The sequence below is a fragment of the Rhinoderma darwinii genome, unplaced genomic scaffold, assembly GCF_050947455.1.
Source record: "Rhinoderma darwinii isolate aRhiDar2 unplaced genomic scaffold, aRhiDar2.hap1 Scaffold_4416, whole genome shotgun sequence".
Lineage (NCBI taxonomy): Eukaryota > Metazoa > Chordata > Amphibia > Anura > Rhinodermatidae > Rhinoderma > Rhinoderma darwinii.
Window position 1 is genome coordinate 1 of NW_027463880.1, and position 22,769 is coordinate 22,769.

Below are 22,769 nucleotides of genomic sequence, written 5' to 3' on the forward strand. Positions count from 1 at the left end.
CCTTATGTGTTGACTAAAAGCAGATTCCAAAAGTGTTTTTTGTCTTTGCTATTGTTTCTGTCTTTCTGAAGGGATCTCCCCTTTTAATCCCATTATTTCAACACCTGTTGGACAATGCATGAGTTATAATGAGCTCATTGATTAAATGCAATTAATGAATAGATTGCCACCTCTTGTTGTGTGTCGTCTGTGTTTCTGTGTTTCCGGCATTTCACATTGGAACACCTCATTCACCTTCCTTGTCTTCTCTCCGCCCTCCCTTTTAGGTAAGTTAAAGAGCTGCACCTGAGCCAGCCACTGATTGATTGATTGATTGATTGATTGATTGATTGATTGATTGATTGATTGATTGATTGATTGATTGATGCAGCACAACAGTCAAATAGTGGAGTGGAGTAGGGGAACAGCAAACAGCCAATAAAGCAGCCCGCCCGCTCGCCTGCCCGCCACAATGGACCTACCTGTGTACACTAGATGGATGTGATGGAATGTACTGTCGTCCCTACATTTCAAGAAGAAGTAAGAATTGCAGTTGCAACAAAGCCTTGCTTGCCTACAAAGAGAGCAGCAATTTGGATTTGTTACTATGTTACCTAGAAGAATAACAAACTGTGCAAGGATGGAGGTTGTAGGAGCAAGGAGAAGTTGTCTGTAAAGTTGGTGGATGCCTATTTTCCATTTTGCAGTCCCTTGTCTCCCACTTGTGGCCTCCTGGAGGCAACTAGCTGTGCAAAAAAAAGACAGCCTGGCGGCCGGCTGTTGCAGTGTTGCCCTCTCAGGCAACACTGAGTGACTGACTGAGCCTCACCGTCTTATATAAAGTTCAGACGGAACTTTGCACGTGTCATAGTGGAGCCCTCAGGATTCCAGAGCCAGCTTTCTGACATCATAATGGGGCCTCAGAGATAAAAGCCTGGGCCCAGGCAGTGTTGGTCAGTGCTGCTCAGCAGGCAGCACTGGACTGGACTGGATTACAGCTGATACAAGGTGTGAAGGAACAAGGGGTGGCTGTGGGCATGCACTTGCTGCCGCTGCCAGTGTTTATCTGCATGGCAGCAGGGCATTTGGGCGTTGCCAGGAAGGCGTTTTTATGTAGATTCCTCCTCTTTCAGCACTGCATTGTGGTGCAAGCAAAAGAAGCAAATCCTGTCTGGCTTCCTCTCCGGCCTTTATTCACCTCCCGTGTAGCTGTGAGTGTGTGAGCCTGCAGGGCCCCATGGAATTGCCTAGAAGTAGGCTGAATCGCTGCAAGGGCTGAACAGCAGTATCGGGCAGGCTCGGGCAACGCGCGGCTCGTTCGGGTTATCGCTTCTCGGCCTTTTGGCTAAGATCAAGTGTAGTATCTGTTCTTATCAGTTTAATATCTGATACGTCCCCTATCTGGGGACCATATATTAAATGGATTTTTAGAACAGGGAGATGGAAATAGAGCTTGCTCTGTCCACTCCACGCATTGACCTGGTATTGCAGTATTTCCAGGACCGGTGCACCCTTTCCTTATGTGTTGACTAAAAGCAGATTCCAAAAGTGTTTTTTGTCTTTGCTATTGTTTCTGTCTTTCTGAAGGGATCTCCCCTTTTAATCCCATTATTTCAACACCTGTTGGACAATGCATGAGTGATAATGAGCTCATTGATTAAATGCAATTAATGAATAGATTGCCACCTCTTGTTGTGTGTCGTCTGTGTTTCTGTGTTTCCGGCATTTCACATTGGAACACCTCATTCACCTTCCTTGTCTTCTCTCCGCCCTCCCTTTTAGGTAAGTTAAAGAGCTGCACCTGAGCCAGCCACTGATTGATTGATTGATTGATTGATTGATTGATTGATTGATTGATTGATTGATGCAGCACAACAGTCAAATAGTGGAGTGGAGTAGGGGAACAGCAAACAGCCAATAAAGCAGCCCGCCCGCTCGCCTGCCCGCCACAATGGACCTACCTGTGTACACTAGATGGATGTGATGGAATGTACTGTCGTCCCTACATTTCAAGAAGAAGTAAGAATTGCAGTTGCAACAAAGCCTTGCTTGCCTACAAAGAGAGCAGCAATTTGGATTTGTTACTATGTTACCTAGAAGAATAACAAACTGTGCAAGGATGGAGGTTGTAGGAGCAAGGAGAAGTTGTCTGTAAAGTTGGTGGATGCCTATTTTCCATTTTGCAGTCCCTTGTCTCCCTCTTGTGGCCTCCTGGAGGCAACTAGCTGTGCAAAAAAAAGACAGCCTGGCGGCCGGCTGTTGCAGTGTTGCCCTCTCAGGCAACACTGAGTGACTGACTGAGCCTCACCGTCTTATATAAAGTTCAGACGGAACTTTGCACGTGTCATAGTGGAGCCCTCAGGATTCCAGAGCCAGCTTTCTGACATCATAATGGGGCCTCAGAGATAAAAGCCTGGGCCCAGGCAGTGTTGGTCAGTGCTGCTCAGCAGGCAGCACTGGACTGGACTGGATTACAGCTGATACAAGGTGTGAAGGAACAAGGGGTGGCTGTGGGCATGCACTTGCTGCCGCTGCCAGTGTTTATCTGCATGGCAGCAGGGCATTTGGGCGTTGCCAGGAAGGCGTTTTTATGTAGATTCCTCCTCTTTCAGCACTGCATTGTGGTGCAAGCAAAAGAAGCAAATCCTGTCTGGCTTCCTCTCCGGCCTTTATTCACCTCCCGTGTAGCTGTGAGTGTGTGAGCCTGCAGGGCCCCATGGAATTGCCTAGAAGTAGGCTGAATCGCTGCAAGGGCTGAACAGCAGTATCGGGCAGGCTCGGGCAACGCGCGGCCCGTTCGGGTTATCGCTTCTCGGCCTTTTGGCTAAGATCAAGTGTAGTATCTGTTCTTATCAGTTTAATATCTGATACGTCCCCTATCTGGGGACCATATATTAAATGGATTTTTAGAACAGGGAGATGGAAATAGAGCTTGCTCTGTCCACTCCACGCATTGACCTGGTATTGCAGTATTTCCAGGACCGGTGCACCCTTTCCTTATGTGTTGACTAAAAGCAGATTCCAAAAGTGTTTTTTGTCTTTGCTATTGTTTCTGTCTTTCTGAAGGGATCTCCCCTTTTAATCCCATTATTTCAACACCTGTTGGACAATGCATGAGTGATAATGAGCTCATTGATTAAATGCAATTAATGAATAGATTGCCACCTCTTGTTGTGTGTCGTCTGTGTTTCTGTGTTTCCGGCATTTCACATTGGAACACCTCATTCACCTTCCTTGTCTTCTCTCCGCCCTCCCTTTTAGGTAAGTTAAAGAGCTGCACCTGAGCCAGCCACTGATTGATTGATTGATTGATTGATTGATTGATTGATTGATTGATTGATTGATTGATGCAGCACAACAGTCAAATAGTGGAGTGGAGTAGGGGAACAGCAAACAGCCAATAAAGCAGCCCGCCCGCTCGCCTGCCCGCCACAATGGACCTACCTGTGTACACTAGATGGATGTGATGGAATGTACTGTCGTCCCTACATTTCAAGAAGAAGTAAGAATTGCAGTTGCAACAAAGCCTTGCTTGCCTACAAAGAGAGCAGCAATTTGGATTTGTTACTATGTTACCTAGAAGAATAACAAACTGTGCAAGGATGGAGGTTGTAGGAGCAAGGAGAAGTTGTCTGTAAAGTTGGTGGATGCCTATTTTCCATTTTGCAGTCCCTTGTCTCCCTCTTGTGGCCTCCTGGAGGCAACTAGCTGTGCAAAAAAAAGACAGCCTGGCGGCCGGCTGTTGCAGTGTTGCCCTCTCAGGCAACACTGAGTGACTGACTGAGCCTCACCGTCTTATATAAAGTTCAGACGGAACTTTGCACGTGTCATAGTGGAGCCCTCAGGATTCCAGAGCCAGCTTTCTGACATCATAATGGGGCCTCAGAGATAAAAGCCTGGGCCCAGGCAGTGTTGGTCAGTGCTGCTCAGCAGGCAGCACTGGACTGGACTGGATTACAGCTGATACAAGGTGTGAAGGAACAAGGGGTGGCTGTGGGCATGCACTTGCTGCCGCTGCCAGTGTTTATCTGCATGGCAGCAGGGCATTTGGGCGTTGCCAGGAAGGCGTTTTTATGTAGATTCCTCCTCTTTCAGCACTGCATTGTGGTGCAAGCAAAAGAAGCAAATCCTGTCTGGCTTCCTCTCCGGCCTTTATTCACCTCCCGTGTAGCTGTGAGTGTGTGAGCCTGCAGGGCCCCATGGAATTGCCTAGAAGTAGGCTGAATCGCTCCAAGGGCTGAACAGCAGTATCGGGCAGGCTCGGGCAACGCGCGGCCCGTTCGGGTTATCGCTTCTCGGCCTTTTGGCTAAGATCAAGTGTAGTATCTGTTCTTATCAGTTTAATATCTGATACGTCCCCTATCTGGGGACCATATATTAAATGGATTTTTAGAACAGGGAGATGGAAATAGAGCTTGCTCTGTCCACTCCACGCATTGACCTGGTATTGCAGTATTTCCAGGACCGGTGCACCCTTTCCTTATGTGTTGACTAAAAGCAGATTCCAAAAGTGTTTTTTGTCTTTGCTATTGTTTCTGTCTTTCTGAAGGGATCTCCCCTTTTAATCCCATTATTTCAACACCTGTTGGACAATGCATGAGTGATAATGAGCTCATTGATTAAATGCAATTAATGAATAGATTGCCACCTCTTGTTGTGTGTCGTCTGTGTTTCTGTGTTTCCGGCATTTCACATTGGAACACCTCATTCACCTTCCTTGTCTTCTCTCCGCCCTCCCTTTTAGGTAAGTTAAAGAGCTGCACCTGAGCCAGCCACTGATTGATTGATTGATTGATTGATTGATTGATTGATTGATTGATTGATGCAGCACAACAGTCAAATAGTGGAGTGGAGTAGGGGAACAGCAAACAGCCAATAAAGCAGCCCGCCCGCTCGCCTGCCCGCCACAATGGACCTACCTGTGTACACTAGATGGATGTGATGGAATGTACTGTTGTCCCTACATTTCAAGAAGAAGTAAGAATTGCAGTTGCAACAAAGCCTTGCTTGCCTACAAAGAGAGCAGCAATTTGGATTTGTTACTATGTTACCTAGAAGAATAACAAACTGTGCAAGGATGGAGGTTGTAGGAGCAAGGAGAAGTTGTCTGTAAAGTTGGTGGATGCCTATTTTCCATTTTGCAGTCCCTTGTCTCCCTCTTGTGGCCTCCTGGAGGCAACTAGCTGTGCAAAAAAAAGACAGCCTGGCGGCCGGCTGTTGCAGTGTTGCCCTCTCAGGCAACACTGAGTGACTGACTGAGCCTCACCGTCTTATATAAAGTTCAGACGGAACTTTGCACGTGTCATAGTGGAGCCCTCAGGATTCCAGAGCCAGCTTTCTGACATCATAATGGGGCCTCAGAGATAAAAGCCTGGGCCCAGGCAGTGTTGGTCAGTGCTGCTCAGCAGGCAGCACTGGACTGGACTGGATTACAGCTGATACAAGGTGTGAAGGAACAAGGGGTGGCTGTGGGCATGCACTTGCTGCCGCTGCCAGTGTTTATCTGCATGGCAGCAGGGCATTTGGGCGTTGCCAGGAAGGCGTTTTTATGTAGATTCCTCCTCTTTCAGCACTGCATTGTGGTGCAAGCAAAAGAAGCAAATCCTGTCTGGCTTCCTCTCCGGCCTTTATTCACCTCCCGTGTAGCTGTGAGTGTGTGAGCCTGCAGGGCCCCATGGAATTGCCTAGAAGTAGGCTGAATCGCTGCAAGGGCTGAACAGCAGTATCGGGCAGGCTCGGGCAACGCGCGGCCCGTTCGGGTTATCGCTTCTCGGCCTTTTGGCTAAGATCAAGTGTAGTATCTGTTCTTATCAGTTTAATATCTGATACGTCCCCTATCTGGGGACCATATATTAAATGGATTTTTAGAACAGGGAGATGGAAATAGAGCTTGCTCTGTCCACTCCACGCATTGACCTGGTATTGCAGTATTTCCAGGACCGGTGCACCCTTTCCTTATGTGTTGACTAAAAGCAGATTCCAAAAGTGTTTTTTGTCTTTGCTATTGTTTCTGTCTTTCTGAAGGGATCTCCCCTTTTAATCCCATTATTTCAACACCTGTTGGACAATGCATGAGTGATAATGAGCTCATTGATTAAATGCAATTAATGAATAGATTGCCACCTCTTGTTGTGTGTCGTCTGTGTTTCTGTGTTTCCGGCATTTCACATTGGAACACCTCATTCACCTTCCTTGTCTTCTCTCCGCCCTCCCTTTTAGGTAAGTTAAAGAGCTGCACCTGAGCCAGCCACTGATTGATTGATTGATTGATTGATTGATTGATTGATTGATTGATTGATTGATTGATTGATTGATGCAGCACAACAGTCAAATAGTGGAGTGGAGTAGGGGAACAGCAAACAGCCAATAAAGCAGCCCGCCCGCTCGCCTGCCCGCCACAATGGACCTACCTGTGTACACTAGATGGATGTGATGGAATGTACTGTCGTCCCTACATTTCAAGAAGAAGTAAGAATTGCAGTTGCAACAAAGCCTTGCTTGCCTACAAAGAGAGCAGCAATTTGGATTTGTTACTATGTTACCTAGAAGAATAACAAACTGTGCAAGGATGGAGGTTGTAGGAGCAAGGAGAAGTTGTCTGTAAAGTTGGTGGATGCCTATTTTCCATTTTGCAGTCCCTTGTCTCCCTCTTGTGGCCTCCTGGAGGCAACTAGCTGTGCAAAAAAAAGACAGCCTGGCGGCCGGCTGTTGCAGTGTTGCCCTCTCAGGCAACACTGAGTGACTGACTGAGCCTCACCGTCTTATATAAAGTTCAGACGGAACTTTGCACGTGTCATAGTGGAGCCCTCAGGATTCCAGAGCCAGCTTTCTGACATCATAATGGGGCCTCAGAGATAAAAGCCTGGGCCCAGGCAGTGTTGGTCAGTGCTGCTCAGCAGGCAGCACTGGACTGGACTGGATTACAGCTGATACAAGGTGTGAAGGAACAAGGGGTGGCTGTGGGCATGCACTTGCTGCCGCTGCCAGTGTTTATCTGCATGGCAGCAGGGCATTTGGGCGTTGCCAGGAAGGCGTTTTTATGTAGATTCCTCCTCTTTCAGCACTGCATTGTGGTGCAAGCAAAAGAAGCAAATCCTGTCTGGCTTCCTCTCCGGCCTTTATTCACCTCCCGTGTAGCTGTGAGTGTGTGAGCCTGCAGGGCCCCATGGAATTGCCTAGAAGTAGGCTGAATCGCTGCAAGGGCTGAACAGCAGTATCGGGCAGGCTCGGGCAACGCGCGGCCCGTTCGGGTTATCGCTTCTCGGCCTTTTGGCTAAGATCAAGTGTAGTATCTGTTCTTATCAGTTTAATATCTGATACGTCCCCTATCTGGGGACCATATATTAAATGGATTTTTAGAACAGGGAGATGGAAATAGAGCTTGCTCTGTCCACTCCACGCATTGACCTGGTATTGCAGTATTTCCAGGACCGGTGCACCCTTTCCTTATGTGTTGACTAAAAGCAGATTCCAAAAGTGTTTTTTGTCTTTGCTATTGTTTCTGTCTTTCTGAAGGGATCTCCCCTTTTAATCCCATTATTTCAACACCTGTTGGACAATGCATGAGTGATAATGAGCTCATTGATTAAATGCAATTAATGAATAGATTGCCACCTCTTGTTGTGTGTCGTCTGTGTTTCTGTGTTTCCGGCATTTCACATTGGAACACCTCATTCACCTTCCTTGTCTTCTCTCCGCCCTCCCTTTTAGGTAAGTTAAAGAGCTGCACCTGAGCCAGCCACTGATTGATTGATTGATTGATTGATTGATTGATTGATTGATTGATTGATTGATGCAGCACAACAGTCAAATAGTGGAGTGGAGTAGGGGAACAGCAAACAGCCAATAAAGCAGCCCGCCCGCTCGCCTGCCCGCCACAATGGACCTACCTGTGTACACTAGATGGATGTGATGGAATGTACTGTCGTCCCTACATTTCAAGAAGAAGTAAGAATTGCAGTTGCAACAAAGCCTTGCTTGCCTACAAAGAGAGCAGCAATTTGGATTTGTTACTATGTTACCTAGAAGAATAACAAACTGTGCAAGGATGGAGGTTGTAGGAGCAAGGAGAAGTTGTCTGTAAAGTTGGTGGATGCCTATTTTCCATTTTGCAGTCCCTTGTCTCCCTCTTGTGGCCTCCTGGAGGCAACTAGCTGTGCAAAAAAAAGACAGCCTGGCGGCCGGCTGTTGCAGTGTTGCCCTCTCAGGCAACACTGAGTGACTGACTGAGCCTCACCGTCTTATATAAAGTTCAGACGGAACTTTGCACGTGTCATAGTGGAGCCCTCAGGATTCCAGAGCCAGCTTTCTGACATCATAATGGGGCCTCAGAGATAAAAGCCTGGGCCCAGGCAGTGTTGGTCAGTGCTGCTCAGCAGGCAGCACTGGACTGGACTGGATTACAGCTGATACAAGGTGTGAAGGAACAAGGGGTGGCTGTGGGCATGCACTTGCTGCCGCTGCCAGTGTTTATCTGCATGGCAGCAGGGCATTTGGGCGTTGCCAGGAAGGCGTTTTTATGTAGATTCCTCCTCTTTCAGCACTGCATTGTGGTGCAAGCAAAAGAAGCAAATCCTGTCTGGCTTCCTCTCCGGCCTTTATTCACCTCCCGTGTAGCTGTGAGTGTGTGAGCCTGCAGGGCCCCATGGAATTGCCTAGAAGTAGGCTGAATCGCTGCAAGGGCTGAACAGCAGTATCGGGCAGGCTCGGGCAACGCGCGGCCCGTTCGGGTTATCGCTTCTCGGCCTTTTGGCTAAGATCAAGTGTAGTATCTGTTCTTATCAGTTTAATATCTGATACGTCCCCTATCTGGGGACCATATATTAAATGGATTTTTAGAACAGGGAGATGGAAATAGAGCTTGCTCTGTCCACTCCACGCATTGACCTGGTATTGCAGTATTTCCAGGACCGGTGCACCCTTTCCTTATGTGTTGACTAAAAGCAGATTCCAAAAGTGTTTTTTGTCTTTGCTATTGTTTCTGTCTTTCTGAAGGGATCTCCCCTTTTAATCCCATTATTTCAACACCTGTTGGACAATGCATGAGTGATAATGAGCTCATTGATTAAATGCAATTAATGAATAGATTGCCACCTCTTGTTGTGTGTCGTCTGTGTTTCTGTGTTTCCGGCATTTCACATTGGAACACCTCATTCACCTTCCTTGTCTTCTCTCTGCCCTCCCTTTTAGGTAAGTTAAAGAGCTGCACCTGAGCCAGCCACTGATTGATTGATTGATTGATTGATTGATTGATTGATTGATTGATTGATTGATTGATTGATGCAGCACAACAGTCAAATAGTGGAGTGGAGTAGGGGAACAGCAAACAGCCAATAAAGCAGCCCGCCCGCTCGCCTGCCCGCCACAATGGACCTACCTGTGTACACTAGATGGATGTGATGGAATGTACTGTCGTCCCTACATTTCAAGAAGAAGTAAGAATTGCAGTTGCAACAAAGCCTTGCTTGCCTACAAAGAGAGCAGCAATTTGGATTTGTTACTATGTTACCTAGAAGAATAACAAACTGTGCAAGGATGGAGGTTGTAGGAGCAAGGAGAAGTTGTCTGTAAAGTTGGTGGATGCCTATTTTCCATTTTGCAGTCCCTTGTCTCCCTCTTGTGGCCTCCTGGAGGCAACTAGCTGTGCAAAAAAAAGACAGCCTGGCGGCCGGCTGTTGCAGTGTTGCCCTCTCAGGCAACACTGAGTGACTGACTGAGCCTCACCGTCTTATATAAAGTTCAGACGGAACTTTGCACGTGTCATAGTGGAGCCCTCAGGATTCCAGAGCCAGCTTTCTGACATCATAATGGGGCCTCAGAGATAAAAGCCTGGGCCCAGGCAGTGTTGGTCAGTGCTGCTCAGCAGGCAGCACTGGACTGGACTGGATTACAGCTGATACAAGGTGTGAAGGAACAAGGGGTGGCTGTGGGCATGCACTTGCTGCCGCTGCCAGTGTTTATCTGCATGGCAGCAGGGCATTTGGGCGTTGCCAGGAAGGCGTTTTTATGTAGATTCCTCCTCTTTCAGCACTGCATTGTGGTGCAAGCAAAAGAAGCAAATCCTGTCTGGCTTCCTCTCCGGCCTTTATTCACCTCCCGTGTAGCTGTGAGTGTGTGAGCCTGCAGGGCCCCATGGAATTGCCTAGAAGTAGGCTGAATCGCTGCAAGGGCTGAACAGCAGTATCGGGCAGGCTCGGGCAACGCGCGGCCCGTTCGGGTTATCGCTTCTCGGCCTTTTGGCTAAGATCAAGTGTAGTATCTGTTCTTATCAGTTTAATATCTGATACGTCCCCTATCTGGGGACCATATATTAAATGGATTTTTAGAACAGGGAGATGGAAATAGAGCTTGCTCTGTCCACTCCACGCATTGACCTGGTATTGCAGTATTTCCAGGACCGTTGCACCCTTTCCTTATGTGTTGACTAAAAGCAGATTCCAAAAGTGTTTTTTGTCTTTGCTATTGTTTCTGTCTTTCTGAAGGGATCTCCCCTTTTAATCCCATTATTTCAACACCTGTTGGACAATGCATGAGTGATAATGAGCTCATTGATTAAATGCAATTAATGAATAGATTGCCACCTCTTGTTGTGTGTCGTCTGTGTTTCTGTGTTTCCGGCATTTCACATTGGAACACCTCATTCACCTTCCTTGTCTTCTCTCCGCCCTCCCTTTTAGGTAAGTTAACCCCTTCCCGCTCCTTGACGTACTATTACGTCATGGCAGCTGTATCGTTCGCGCTCCATGCCGTAATAGTACGTCTCGGGAGTAACGGCCGTTTCGGCCGTCCTCCCGACACATACAGGAGCTGTGACGCTGCTGTCTTGTTCAGCAGCTGTCACAGCTCCTACAGCGGGGACCGATCGCTGTGTCCCCGCTGATTAACCCCTTAAAAGCCGCGTTCTATAGAGATCGCGGCTTTTTAGGGGTTAAGCTGCCATCGCCGGCCTGCTACGCGATAGCGGCCGGCGATGGTGACTATGGCAACCGGACACCAAACAATGGCGTCCGGCTATGCCATAGACGGAAGCCTAGTGGGTCCTGACAACGTCAGGACCCACTATGCTTGCTGTCAGTGAGTAGCTGACAGTTCTAATACACTGCACTACGCATGTAGTGCAGTGTATTAGAATAGCGATCAGGGCCTCCTGCCCTCAAGTCCCCTAGTGGGACAAAGTAATAAAGTAAAAAAAAAGTTAAAAAAAGATGTGTAAAAATAAGAAAATAAAAGTTTTAAAAGTAATAAAAGTAAAAGTTCCACTTTTTCCCTTATCAGTCCTTTATTATTAATAAAAATATATAAACAAATAAATAAACTATACATAATTGGTATCGCCGCGTCCGTAACGGCCTGAACTACAAAATTATTTTGTTATTTATCCCGCACGGTGAACGCCGTAAAAAAAAATATTAATAAACCGTACCACAATCACAATTGTTTGGTCACTTCACCTCCCAAAAAATGGAATAAAAAGAGATCAAAAAGTCGCATGTACCTAAAAATGGTACTGATGGAAAATGCAGTTCGTTACGCAAAAAATAAGTCCTCGCACGGCTTTATTGATTGAAAAATAAAAACGTTCTGGCTCTTAGAATAAGGCAACACAAAAAGTGAATGATTGTTTACAAAACGTATTTTATTGTGCAAACGCCATAAGACATAAAAAAAAACTATAAACATCTGGTATCGCCGTGATCGTATCGCCCCGCAGAATAAAGTGAATATTTTATTTATAGCGCACGGTGAACGCTGTAAAAAAGAAAGAATAAAAAAACAATAGTAGAATTGCTGTTTATTAGTCACCACGCCACCTAAAAATGGAATAAAAACTGATCAAAAAGCCGCATGCACCCCATGAAAACTACAATGGATTCCTCAAGGGGTCTAGTCTCCAAATTGGGGTCACTTTTGGGGGGTTTCCAATGTTTTGGCACCACAAGACCTCTTCAAACCGGACATGGTGCCTAATAAAAAAGAGGGCTCAAAATCCTCTAGGTGCTCCTTTGCTTCGGAGGCCGGTGCTTCAGTCCATTACCGCCCGAGGGCAACATGTGGGATATTTCTCAAAACTGCAGAATCTGGGCAATAAGTATTGAGTTGCGTTTCTCTGATAAATCCTTTTGTGTTATAAAAAACAATGGTATAAAAAGAGTAAATTTCACCTCTACTTTGCTCTAAATTTCTGTGAAACACCTAAAGGGTTCATAAACTTTCTAAATGCTGTTGTGAATACTTTGAGGGGTCTAGTTTCTAAAATGGGGTGTTTGATAGGGGTTTCTAATATATGGGCCCCTCAAAGCAACTTCAGAAATGAACTGGAACCTAAAAAAATAAATAAATGAGGCAATACTTCGCTTCTTACATTATACTGATAATGAGCCGTGCCCACCCCGAGATGACCCCAGTTTTGACCGTTTGTATAAACGGAGACCCCTATTAGACCGTTCCAGTGCCCGGTTTTCCCAAGCATACACCCCCGAGAAGTGTTTTTCTATTGATGAGTCCCTGGTACATTTTAAAGGGAGGGTTCAATTCCGCCAGTACCTGCCAGGTAAGAGGGCAAGGTATGGCGTGAAGATGTATAAGCTGTGCGAGAGTGCATCAGGGTATACCTACAGGTTTAGGATATATGAAGGAAAGGCCACCCCCAAACCAGACTGCATCCTGGACTACAATAGGTACATGGGAGGGATGGACTTGTCAAATCAAGTCCTGAAGCCCTACAGCGCCATTCGGTGTGGTATAAGAAGCTGGCCGGGCACATCATACAGATGGCTTTGTACAATGCGTATGTGCTACGTCGATGTGCAGGCCAGAGGGGAACTTTCCTGGAATTTCAAGATCTAATCTTTAGGGACCAGGAAGGGGGGGCACCCAGTACTTCTGGAAGCGAGGCCACACGCATCGTACCAGGGCAACACTTTCCAGGAGAAGGTCCCCAAACCGGTGGAAAGGGAAAGAGTCAAAAGAGGTGCAGAGTCTGCTATAAGAGGGGGATAAGGAAGAACACAATATACCAATGTGACACGTGTCCCGAAAAACCAGGGCTCTGTATAAAAGATTGTTTTAAAATGTATCATACATCCCTTGATTTTTAATTTACCCTGATGCACTCCGCACAGCTTACCCCCCTCATCTTTCCCTTCTGAGCCCTGCCGTATGCCCAGGCAGCTGATAACAGCCACATGTAGGGTATTGCCGTACCCAGGAGAACCCACATTACAATTTAAGGGGTGTATATCTCCGGTGGCGCATGCTGGGCACACTATATTGGACACTGAAATGGCATATACATATATAAAATTGCAAATCTCACACTGCACCATCTGCTGCGCATTATCTTTTACACAGTACCTGTGGGGTCAAAATTCTCACTACACCTCTAGATGAATGTCTTAAGGGGTGTAGTTTTTAAAATGGGGTCACTTCTCGGGGGTTTCAACTGTACTGGTACCTCAGGGGCTTCTGCACACATGACTTAGCACCAGAAAAGCTCCAGTAGGCCAAATGGTGGTCCTTTCCTTCTGAGCCCTCCCATGGGCCCAAAGGGCAGTTTATCACCACAAATGGGGTATTGCCGCACTAAGGACAAATTGGGCAACAAAATGGGGTATGTTGTTCCTTGTGAAAATAAGAAATTTTGATCAAAAATGACATCTTATTGGAAAAAATATCATTTTTTTCATTTCACAGCCCAATTCAAATAGGTGCTGTGAAAAACCTGTGCGGTCAAAATGATAAAAAAAACCATAAATGAATTCCTTGAGGGGTGTAGTTTCCAAAATGGGGTCACTTCTGGTGGGTTTCCATTGCTTTGATACCTCTGGGGCTCTGCAAATGCGACATGGCACCCGAAAACCAATCCAGCAAAATCTGGACTCCAACAAACACATAGCGCTCCTTTCCTTCTGAGCCCTCCCATGGGCCCAAACGGCAGTTTATCACCACAAATGGGGTATTGCCGCACTAAGGACAAATTGGGCAACAAAATGGGGTATGTTGTTCCCTGTGAAAATAAGAAAATTTGATCAAAAATGACATTTTATTGGAAAAAATATCATTTTTTTCATTTCACAGCCCAATTCAAATAGGTGCTATGAAAAAACTGTGCGGTCAAAATGATAACAAAAACCATAAATGAATTCCTTGAGGGGTGTAATTTCCAAAATGGGGTCACTTCTGGTGGGTTTCCATTGTTTTGATACCTCAACGCCTCTTCAAACCTGGCATGCTGCCTAAAATATATTCTAATAAAAAAGAGCCCTCAAAATGCACTAGGTGCTTCTTTGCTTCTAGGGCTTGTGTTTTAGTCCACGAGCGCAGTAGGGCCACATGTGGGGCATTTCTAAAAACTGCAGAATCTGGACAATACATATTTAGTAGTGTTTCTCTGGTAAAACCTTCTCTGTTACTAAAAAAAAATTGAATAAAATTGAAATTCAGCAGAAAAAATGAAATTTGCAAATTTCATTTCCACTTTGCTTTAATTCCTGTGAAATGCCTGAAGGGTTAAAAAACTTTCTATATGCTGTTTTGAATACCTTGAGGGGTCTAGTTTTTAAAATGGGGTGTTTTATGGGGGTTTCTAATACATAGGCCCCTCAAATCCACTTCAGAACTGAACTGGCACCTTCAAAAAAAGGCTTTTGAAATTTTCTTAAGAATATGAGAAATTGCTGTTTATGTTCTAAGCCTTGTAACGTCCAAGAAAAATAAAATAATGTTCAAAAAACGATGCCAATCTAAAGTAGACATATGGGAAATGTGAACTAGTAACTATTTTGGGTGGTATAACCGTCTGTTTTTCAAGCAGATGCATTTAAATTCTGAAAAATGCTTTTTTTTGTAAATTTTCTCTAAATTTTGCAATTTTTCACAAATAAAGACTGAATATATCGACCAAATTTTACCACGAACATGAAGCCCAAAGTGTCACGAGAAAACAATCTCAGAATCGCTTGGATAGGTTTAAGCATTCCGACGTTATTACCACATAAAGTGAAATATGTCAGATTTGAAAAATGGGCTCTGAGCCTTAAGGCCCAAACTAGGCTGCGTCCTTAAGGGGTTAAAGAGCTGCACCTGAGCCAGCCACTGATTGATTGATTGATTGATTGATTGATTGATTGATTGATTGATTGATTGATTGATTGATGCAGCACAACAGTCAAATAGTGGAGTGGAGTAGGGGAACAGCAAACAGCCAATAAAGCAGCCCGCCCGCTCGCCTGCCCGCCACAATGGACCTACCTGTGTACACTAGATGGATGTTATGGAATGTACTGTCGTCCCTACATTTCAAGAAGAAGTAAGAATTGCAGTTGCAACAAAGCCTTGCTTGCCTACAAAGAGAGCAGCAATTTGGATTTGTTACTATGTTACCTAGAAGAATAACAAACTGTGCAAGGATGGAGGTTGTAGGAGCAAGGAGAAGTTGTCTGTAAAGTTGGTGGATGCCTATTTTCCATTTTGCAGTCCCTTGTCTCCCTCTTGTGGCCTCCTGGAGGCAACTAGCTGTGCAAAAAAAAGACAGCCTGGCGGCCGGCTGTTGCAGTGTTGCCCTCTCAGGCAACACTGAGTGACTGACTGAGCCTCACCGTCTTATATAAAGTTCAGACGGAACTTTGCACGTGTCATAGTGGAGCCCTCAGGATTCCAGAGCCAGCTTTCTGACATCATAATGGGGCCTCAGAGATAAAAGCCTGGGCCCAGGCAGTGTTGGTCAGTGCTGCTCAGCAGGCAGCACTGGACTGGACTGGATTACAGCTGATACAAGGTGTGAAGGAACAAGGGGTGGCTGTGGGCATGCACTTGCTGCCGCTGCCAGTGTTTATCTGCATGGCAGCAGGGCATTTGGGCGTTGCCAGGAAGGCGTTTTTATGTAGATTCCTCCTCTTTCAGCACTGCATTGTGGTGCAAGCAAAAGAAGCAAATCCTGTCTGGCTTCCTCTCCGGCCTTTATTCACCTCCCGTGTAGCTGTGAGTGTGTGAGCCTGCAGGGCCCCATGGAATTGCCTAGAAGTAGGCTGAATCGCTGCAAGGGCTGAACAGCAGTATCGGGCAGGCTCGGGCAACGCGCGGCCCGTTCGGGTTATCGCTTCTCGGCCTTTTGGCTAAGATCAAGTGTAGTATCTGTTCTTATCAGTTTAATATCTGATACGTCCCCTATCTGGGGACCATATATTAAATGGATTTTTAGAACAGGGAGATGGAAATAGAGCTTGCTCTGTCCACTCCACGCATTGACCTGGTATTGCAGTATTTCCAGGACCGGTGCACCCTTTCCTTATGTGTTGACTAAAAGCAGATTCCAAAAGTGTTTTTTGTCTTTGCTATTGTTTCTGTCTTTCTGAAGGGATCTCCCCTTTTAATCCCATTATTTCAACACCTGTTGGACAATGCATGAGTGATAATGAGCTCATTGATTAAATGCAATTAATGAATAGATTGCCACCTCTTGTTGTGTGTCGTCTGTGTTTCTGTGTTTCCGGCATTTCACATTGGAACACCTCATTCACCTTCCTTGTCTTCTCTCCGCCCTCCCTTTTAGGTAAGTTAAAGAGCTGCACCTGAGCCAGCCACTGATTGATTGCTTGATTGATTGCTTGATTGATTGATTGATTGATTGATTGATTGATTGATTGATTGATTGATTGATTGATTGATTGATTGATGCAGCACAACAGTCAAATAGTGGAGTGGAGTAGGGGAACAGCAAACAGCCAATAAAGCAGCCCGCCCACTCGCCTGCCCGCCACAATGGACCTACCTGTGTACACTAGATGGATGTGATGGAATGTACTGTCGTCCCTACATTTCAAGAAGAAGTAAGAATTGCAGTTGCAACAAAGCCTTGCTTGCCTACAAAGAGAGCAGCAATTTGGATTTGTTACTATGTTACCTAGAAGAATAACAAACTGTGCAAGGATGGAGGTTGTAGGAGCAAGGAGAAGTTGTCTGTAAAGTTGGTGGATGCCTATTTTCCATTTTGCAGTCCCTTGTCTCCCTCTTGTGGCCTCCTGGAGGCAACTAGCTGTGCAAAAAAAAGACAGCCTGGCGGCCGGCTGTTGCAGTGTTGCCCTCTCAGGCAACACTGAGTGACTGACTGAGCCTCACCGTCTTATATAAAGTTCAGACGGAACTTTGCACGTGTCATAGTGGAGCCCTCAGGATTCCAGAGCCAGCTTTCTGACATCATAATGGGGCCTCAGAGATAAAAGCCTGGGCCCAGGCAGTGTTGGTCAGTGCTGCTCAGCAGGCAGCACTGGACTGGACTGGATTACAGCTGATACAAGGTGTGAAGGAACAAGGGGTGGCTGTGGGCATGCACTTGCTGCCGCTGCCAGTGTTTATCTGCATGGCAGCAGGGCATTTGGGCGTTGCCAGGAAGGCGTTTTTATGTAGATTCCTCCTCTTTCAGCACTGCATTGTGGTGCAAGCAAAAGAAGCAAATCCTGTCTGGCTTCCTCTCCGGCCTTTATTCACCTCCCGTGTAGCTGTGAGTGTGTGAGCCTGCAGGGCCCCATGGAATTGCCTAGAAGTAGGCTGAATCGCTGCAAGGGCTGAACAGCAGTATCGGGCAGGCTCGGGCAACGCGCGGCCCGTTCGGGTTATCGCTTCTCGGCCTTTTGGCTAAGATCAAGTGTAGTATCTGTTCTTATCAGTTTAATATCTGATACGTCCCCTATCTGGGGACCATATATTAAATGGATTTTTAGAACAGGGAGATGGAAATAGAGCTTGCTCTGTCCACTCCACGCATTGACCTGGTATTGCAGTATTTCCAGGACCGGTGCACCCTTTCCTTATGTGTTGACTAAAAGCAGATTCCAAAAGTGTTTTTTGTCTTTGCTATTGTTTCTGTCTTTCTGAAGGGATCTCCCCTTTTAATCCCATTATTTCAACACCTGTTGGACAATGCATGAGTGATAATGAGCTCATTGATTAAATGCAATTAATGAATAGATTGCCACCTCTTGTTGTGTGTCGTCTGTGTTTCTGTGTTTCCGGCATTTCACATTGGAACACCTCATTCACCTTCCTTGTCTTCTCTCCGCCCTCCCTTTTAGGTAAGTTAAAGAGCTGCACCTGAGCCAGCCACTGATTGATTGATTGATTGATTGATTGATTGATTGATTGATTGATTGATGCAGCACAACAGTCAAATAGTGGAGTGGAGTAGGGGAACAGCAAACAGCCAATAAAGCAGCCCGCCCGCTCGCCTGCCCGCCACAATGGACCTACCTGTGTACACTAGATGGATGTGATGGAATGTACTGTCGTCCCTACATTTCAAGAAGAAGTAAGAATTGCAGTTGCAACAAAGCCTTGCTTGCCTACAAAGAGAGCAGCAATTTGGATTTGTTACTATGTTACCTAGAAGAATAACAAACTGTGCAAGGATGGAGGTTGTAGGAGCAAGGAGAAGTTGTCTGTAAAGTTGGTGGATGCCTATTTTCCATTTTGCAGTCCCTTGTCTCCCTCTTGTGGCCTCCTGGAGGCAACTAGCTGTGCAAAAAAAAGACAGCCTGGCGGCCGGCTGTTGCAGTGTTGCCCTCTCAGGCAACACTGAGTGACTGACTGAGCCTCACCGTCTTATATAAAGTTCAGACGGAACTTTGCACGTGTCATAGTGGAGCCCTCAGGATTCCAGAGCCAGCTTTCTGACATCATAATGGGGCCTCAGAGATAAAAGCCTGGGCCCAGGCAGTGTTGGTCAGTGCTGCTCAGCAGGCAGCACTGGACTGGACTGGATTACAGCTGATACAAGGTGTGAAGGAACAAGGGGTGGCTGTGGGCATGCACTTGCTGCCGCTGCCAGTGTTTATCTGCATGGCAGCAGGGCATTTGGGCGTTGCCAGGAAGGCGTTTTTATGTAGATTCCTCCTTTTTCAGCACTGCATTGTGGTGCAAGCAAAAGAAGCAAATCCTGTCTGGCTTCCTCTCCGGCCTTTATTCACCTCCCGTGTAGCTGTGAGTGTGTGAGCCTGCAGGGCCCCATGGAATTGCCTAGAAGTAGGCTGAATCGCTGCAAGGGCTGAACAGCAGTATCGGGCAGGCTCGGGCAACGCGCGGCACGTTCGGGTTATCGCTTCTCGGCCTTTTGGCTAAGATCAAGTGTAGTATCTGTTCTTATCAGTTTAATATCTGATACGTCCCCTATCTGGGGACCATATATTAAATGGATTTTTAGAACAGGGAGATGGAAATAGAGCTTGCTCTGTCCACTCCACGCATTGACCTGGTATTGCAGTATTTCCAGGACCGGTGCACCCTTTCCTTATGTGTTGACTAAAAGCAGATTCCAAAAGTGTTTTTTGTCTTTGCTATTGTTTCTGTCTTTCTGAAGGGATCTCCCCTTTTAATCCCATTATTTCAACACCTGTTGGACAATGCATGAGTGATAATGAGCTCATTGATTAAATGCAATTAATGAATAGATTGCCACCTCTTGTTGTGTGTCGTCTGTGTTTCTGTGTTTCCGGCATTTCACATTGGAACACCTCATTCACCTTCCTTGTCTTCTCTCCGCCCTCCCTTTTAGGTAAGTTAAAGAGCTGCACCTGAGCCAGCCACTGATTGATTGATTGATTGATTGATTGATTGATTGATTGATTGATTGATTGATGCAGCACAACAGTCAAATAGTGGAGTGGAGTAGGGGAACAGCAAACAGCCAATAAAGCAGCCCGCCCGCTCGCCTGCCCGCCACAATGGACCTACCTGTGTACACTAGATGGATGTGATGGAATGTACTGTCGTCCCTACATTTCAAGAAGAAGTAAGAATTGCAGTTGCAACAAAGCCTTGCTTGCCTACAAAGAGAGCAGCAATTTGGATTTGTTACTATGTTACCTAGAAGAATAACAAACTGTGCAAGGATGGAGGTTGTAGGAGCAAGGAGAAGTTGTCTGTAAAGTTGGTGGATGCCTATTTTCCATTTTGCAGTCCCTTGTCTCCCTCTTGTGGCCTCCTGGAGGCAACTAGCTGTGCAAAAAAAAGACAGCCTGGCGGCCGGCTGTTGCAGTGTTGCCCTCTCAGGCAACACTGAGTGACTGACTGAGCCTCACCGTCTTATATAAAGTTCAGACGGAACTTTGCACGTGTCATAGTGGAGCCCTCAGGATTCCAGAGCCAGCTTTCTGACATCATAATGGGGCCTCAGAGATAAAAGCCTGGGCCCAGGCAGTGTTGGTCAGTGCTGCTCAGCAGGCAGCACTGGACTGGACTGGATTACAGCTGATACAAGGTGTGAAGGAACAAGGGGTGGCTGTGGGCATGCACTTGCTGCCGCTGCCAGTGTTTATCTGCATGGCAGCAGGGCATTTGGGCGTTGCCAGGAAGGCGTTTTTATGTAGATTCCTCCTCTTTCAGCACTGCATTGTGGTGCAAGCAAAAGAAGCAAATCCTGTCTGGCTTCCTCTCCGGCCTTTATTCACCTCCCGTGTAGCTGTGAGTGTGTGAGCCTGCAGGGCCCCATGGAATTGCCTAGAAGTAGGCTGAATCGCTGCAAGGGCTGAACAGCAGTATCGGGCAGACTCGGGCAACGCGCGGCCCGTTCGGGTTATCGCTTCTCGGCCTTTTGGCTAAGATCAAGTGTAGTATCTGTTCTTATCAGTTTAATATCTGATACGTCCCCTATCTGGGGACCATATATTAAATGGATTTTTAGAACAGGGAGATGGAAATAGAGCTTGCTCTGTCCACTCCACGCATTGACCTGGTATTGCAGTATTTCCAGGACCGGTGCACCCTTTCCTTATGTGTTGACTAAAAGCAGATTCCAAAAGTGTTTTTTGTCTTTGCTATTGTTTCTGTCTTTCTGAAGGGATCTCCCCTTTTAATCCCATTATTTCAACACCTGTTGGACAATGCATGAGTGATAATGAGCTCATTGATTAAATGCAATTAATGAATAGATTGCCACCTCTTGTTGTGTGTCGTCTGTGTTTCTGTGTTTCCGGCATTTCACATTGGAACACCTCATTCACCTTCCTTGTCTTCTCTCCGCCCTCCCTTTTAGGTAAGTTAAAGAGCTGCACCTGAGCCAGCCACTGATTGATTGATTGATTGATTGATTGATTGATTGATTGATTGATTGATTGATTGATTGATTGATTAATTGATTGATTGATTGATTGATGCAGCACAACAGTCAAATAGTGGAGTGGAGTAGGGGAACAGCAAACAGCCAATAAAGCAGCCCGCCCGCTCGCCTGCCCGCCACAATGGACCTACCTGTGTACACTAGATGGATGTGATGGAATGTACTGTCGTCCCTACATTTCAAGAAGAAGTAAGAATTGCAGTTGCAACAAAGCCTTGCTTGCCTACAAAGAGAGCAGCAATTTGGATTTGTTACTATGTTACCTAGAAGAATAACAAACTGTGCAAGGATGGAGGTTGTAGGAGCAAGGAGAAGTTGTCTGTAAAGTTGGTGGATGCCTATTTTCCATTTTGCAGTCCCTTGTCTCCCTCTTGTGGCCTCCTGGAGGCAACTAGCTGTGCAAAAAAAAGACAGCCTGGCAGCCGGCTGTTGCAGTGTTGCCCTCTCAGGCAACACTGAGTGACTGACTGAGCCTCACCGTCTTATATAAAGTTCAGACGGAACTTTGCACGTGTCATAGTGGAGCACTCAGGATTCCAGAGCCAGCTTTCTGACATCATAATGGGGCCTCAGAGATAAAAGCCTGGGCCCAGGCAGTGTTGGTCAGTGCTGCTCAGCAGGCAGCACTGGACTGGACTGGATTACAGCTGATACAAGGTGTGAAGGAACAAGGGGTGGCTGTGGGCATGCACTTGCTGCCGCTGCCAGTGTTTATCTGCATGGCAGCAGGGCATTTGGGCGTTGCCAGGAAGGCGTTTTTATGTAGATTCCTCCTCTTTCAGCACTGCATTGTGGTGCAAGCAAAAGAAGCAAATCCTGTCTGGCTTCCTCTCCGGCCTTTATTCACCTCCCGTGTAGCTGTGAGTGTGTGAGCCTGCAGGGCCCCATGGAATTGCCTAGAAGTAGGCTGAATCGCTGCAAGGGCTGAACAGCAGTATCGGGCAGGCTCGGGCAACGCGCGGCCCGTTCGGGTTATCGCTTCTCGGCCTTTTGGCTAAGATCAAGTGTAGTATCTGTTCTTATCAGTTTAATATCTGATACGTCCCCTATCTGGGGACCATATATTAAATGGATTTTTAGAACAGGGAGATGGAAATAGAGCTTGCTCTGTCCACTCCACGCATTGACCTGGTATTGCAGTATTTCCAGGACCGGTGCACCCTTTCCTTATGTGTTGACTAAAAGCAGATTCCAAAAGTGTTTTTTGTCTTTGCTATTGTTTCTGTCTTTCTGAAGGGATCTCCCCTTTTAATCCCATTATTTCAACACCTGTTGGACAATGCATGAGTGATAATGAGCTCATTGATTAAATGCAATTAATGAATAGATTGCCACCTCTTGTTGTGTGTCGTCTGTGTTTCTGTGTTTCCGGCATTTCACATTGGAACACCTCATTCACCTTCCTTGTCTTCTCTCCGCCCTCCCTTTTAGGTAAGTTAAAGAGCTGCACCTGAGCCAGCCACTGATTGATTGATTGATTGATTGATTGATTGATTGATTGATTGATTGATTGATTGATTGATTGATGCAGCACAACAGTCAAATAGTGGAGTGGAGTAGGGGAACAGCAAACAGCCAATAAAGCAGCCCGCCCGCTCGCCTGCCCGCCACAATGGACCTACCTGTGTACACTAGATGGATGTGATGGAATGTACTGTCGTCCCTACATTTCAAGAAGAAGTAA

The 22,769-nt window shown here is 46.3% G+C and overlaps 12 non-coding genes across 12 annotated transcripts; all 12 read left to right on the top strand.

Moving 5' to 3' along the window:
• The first annotated feature begins 1,304 nt into the window (after positions 1 to 1,304).
• Positions 1,305 to 1,495, top strand: LOC142714236 (U2 spliceosomal RNA). The gene has a single exon (XR_012870424.1). It is a non-coding gene; the product is annotated as a U2 spliceosomal RNA (small nuclear RNA).
• A 1,288-nt stretch (positions 1,496 to 2,783) lies between these two features.
• On the top strand, positions 2,784 to 2,974 carry LOC142714248 (U2 spliceosomal RNA). Its single transcript, XR_012870435.1, has one exon. It is a non-coding gene; the product is annotated as a U2 spliceosomal RNA (small nuclear RNA).
• A 1,292-nt stretch (positions 2,975 to 4,266) lies between these two features.
• On the top strand, positions 4,267 to 4,457 carry LOC142714260 (U2 spliceosomal RNA). The gene has a single exon (XR_012870446.1). It is a non-coding gene; the product is annotated as a U2 spliceosomal RNA (small nuclear RNA).
• Positions 4,458 to 5,741: 1,284 nt separating this feature from the next.
• LOC142714272 (U2 spliceosomal RNA) lies at positions 5,742 to 5,932 on the top strand. The gene has a single exon (XR_012870457.1). It is a non-coding gene; the product is annotated as a U2 spliceosomal RNA (small nuclear RNA).
• Positions 5,933 to 7,232: 1,300 nt separating this feature from the next.
• LOC142714194 (U2 spliceosomal RNA) lies at positions 7,233 to 7,423 on the top strand. The gene has a single exon (XR_012870387.1). It is a non-coding gene; the product is annotated as a U2 spliceosomal RNA (small nuclear RNA).
• A 1,288-nt stretch (positions 7,424 to 8,711) lies between these two features.
• On the top strand, positions 8,712 to 8,902 carry LOC142714206 (U2 spliceosomal RNA). Its single transcript, XR_012870398.1, has one exon. It is a non-coding gene; the product is annotated as a U2 spliceosomal RNA (small nuclear RNA).
• Positions 8,903 to 10,198: 1,296 nt separating this feature from the next.
• LOC142714223 (U2 spliceosomal RNA) lies at positions 10,199 to 10,389 on the top strand. The gene has a single exon (XR_012870413.1). It is a non-coding gene; the product is annotated as a U2 spliceosomal RNA (small nuclear RNA).
• A 5,682-nt stretch (positions 10,390 to 16,071) lies between these two features.
• Positions 16,072 to 16,262, top strand: LOC142714219 (U2 spliceosomal RNA). The gene has a single exon (XR_012870409.1). It is a non-coding gene; the product is annotated as a U2 spliceosomal RNA (small nuclear RNA).
• A 1,328-nt stretch (positions 16,263 to 17,590) lies between these two features.
• Positions 17,591 to 17,781, top strand: LOC142714227 (U2 spliceosomal RNA). Its single transcript, XR_012870417.1, has one exon. It is a non-coding gene; the product is annotated as a U2 spliceosomal RNA (small nuclear RNA).
• A 1,284-nt stretch (positions 17,782 to 19,065) lies between these two features.
• Positions 19,066 to 19,256, top strand: LOC142714228 (U2 spliceosomal RNA). Its single transcript, XR_012870418.1, has one exon. It is a non-coding gene; the product is annotated as a U2 spliceosomal RNA (small nuclear RNA).
• A 1,288-nt stretch (positions 19,257 to 20,544) lies between these two features.
• On the top strand, positions 20,545 to 20,735 carry LOC142714231 (U2 spliceosomal RNA). Its single transcript, XR_012870419.1, has one exon. It is a non-coding gene; the product is annotated as a U2 spliceosomal RNA (small nuclear RNA).
• A 1,324-nt stretch (positions 20,736 to 22,059) lies between these two features.
• Positions 22,060 to 22,250, top strand: LOC142714232 (U2 spliceosomal RNA). Its single transcript, XR_012870420.1, has one exon. It is a non-coding gene; the product is annotated as a U2 spliceosomal RNA (small nuclear RNA).
• The last annotated feature ends 519 nt before the right edge of the window (positions 22,251 to 22,769 follow it).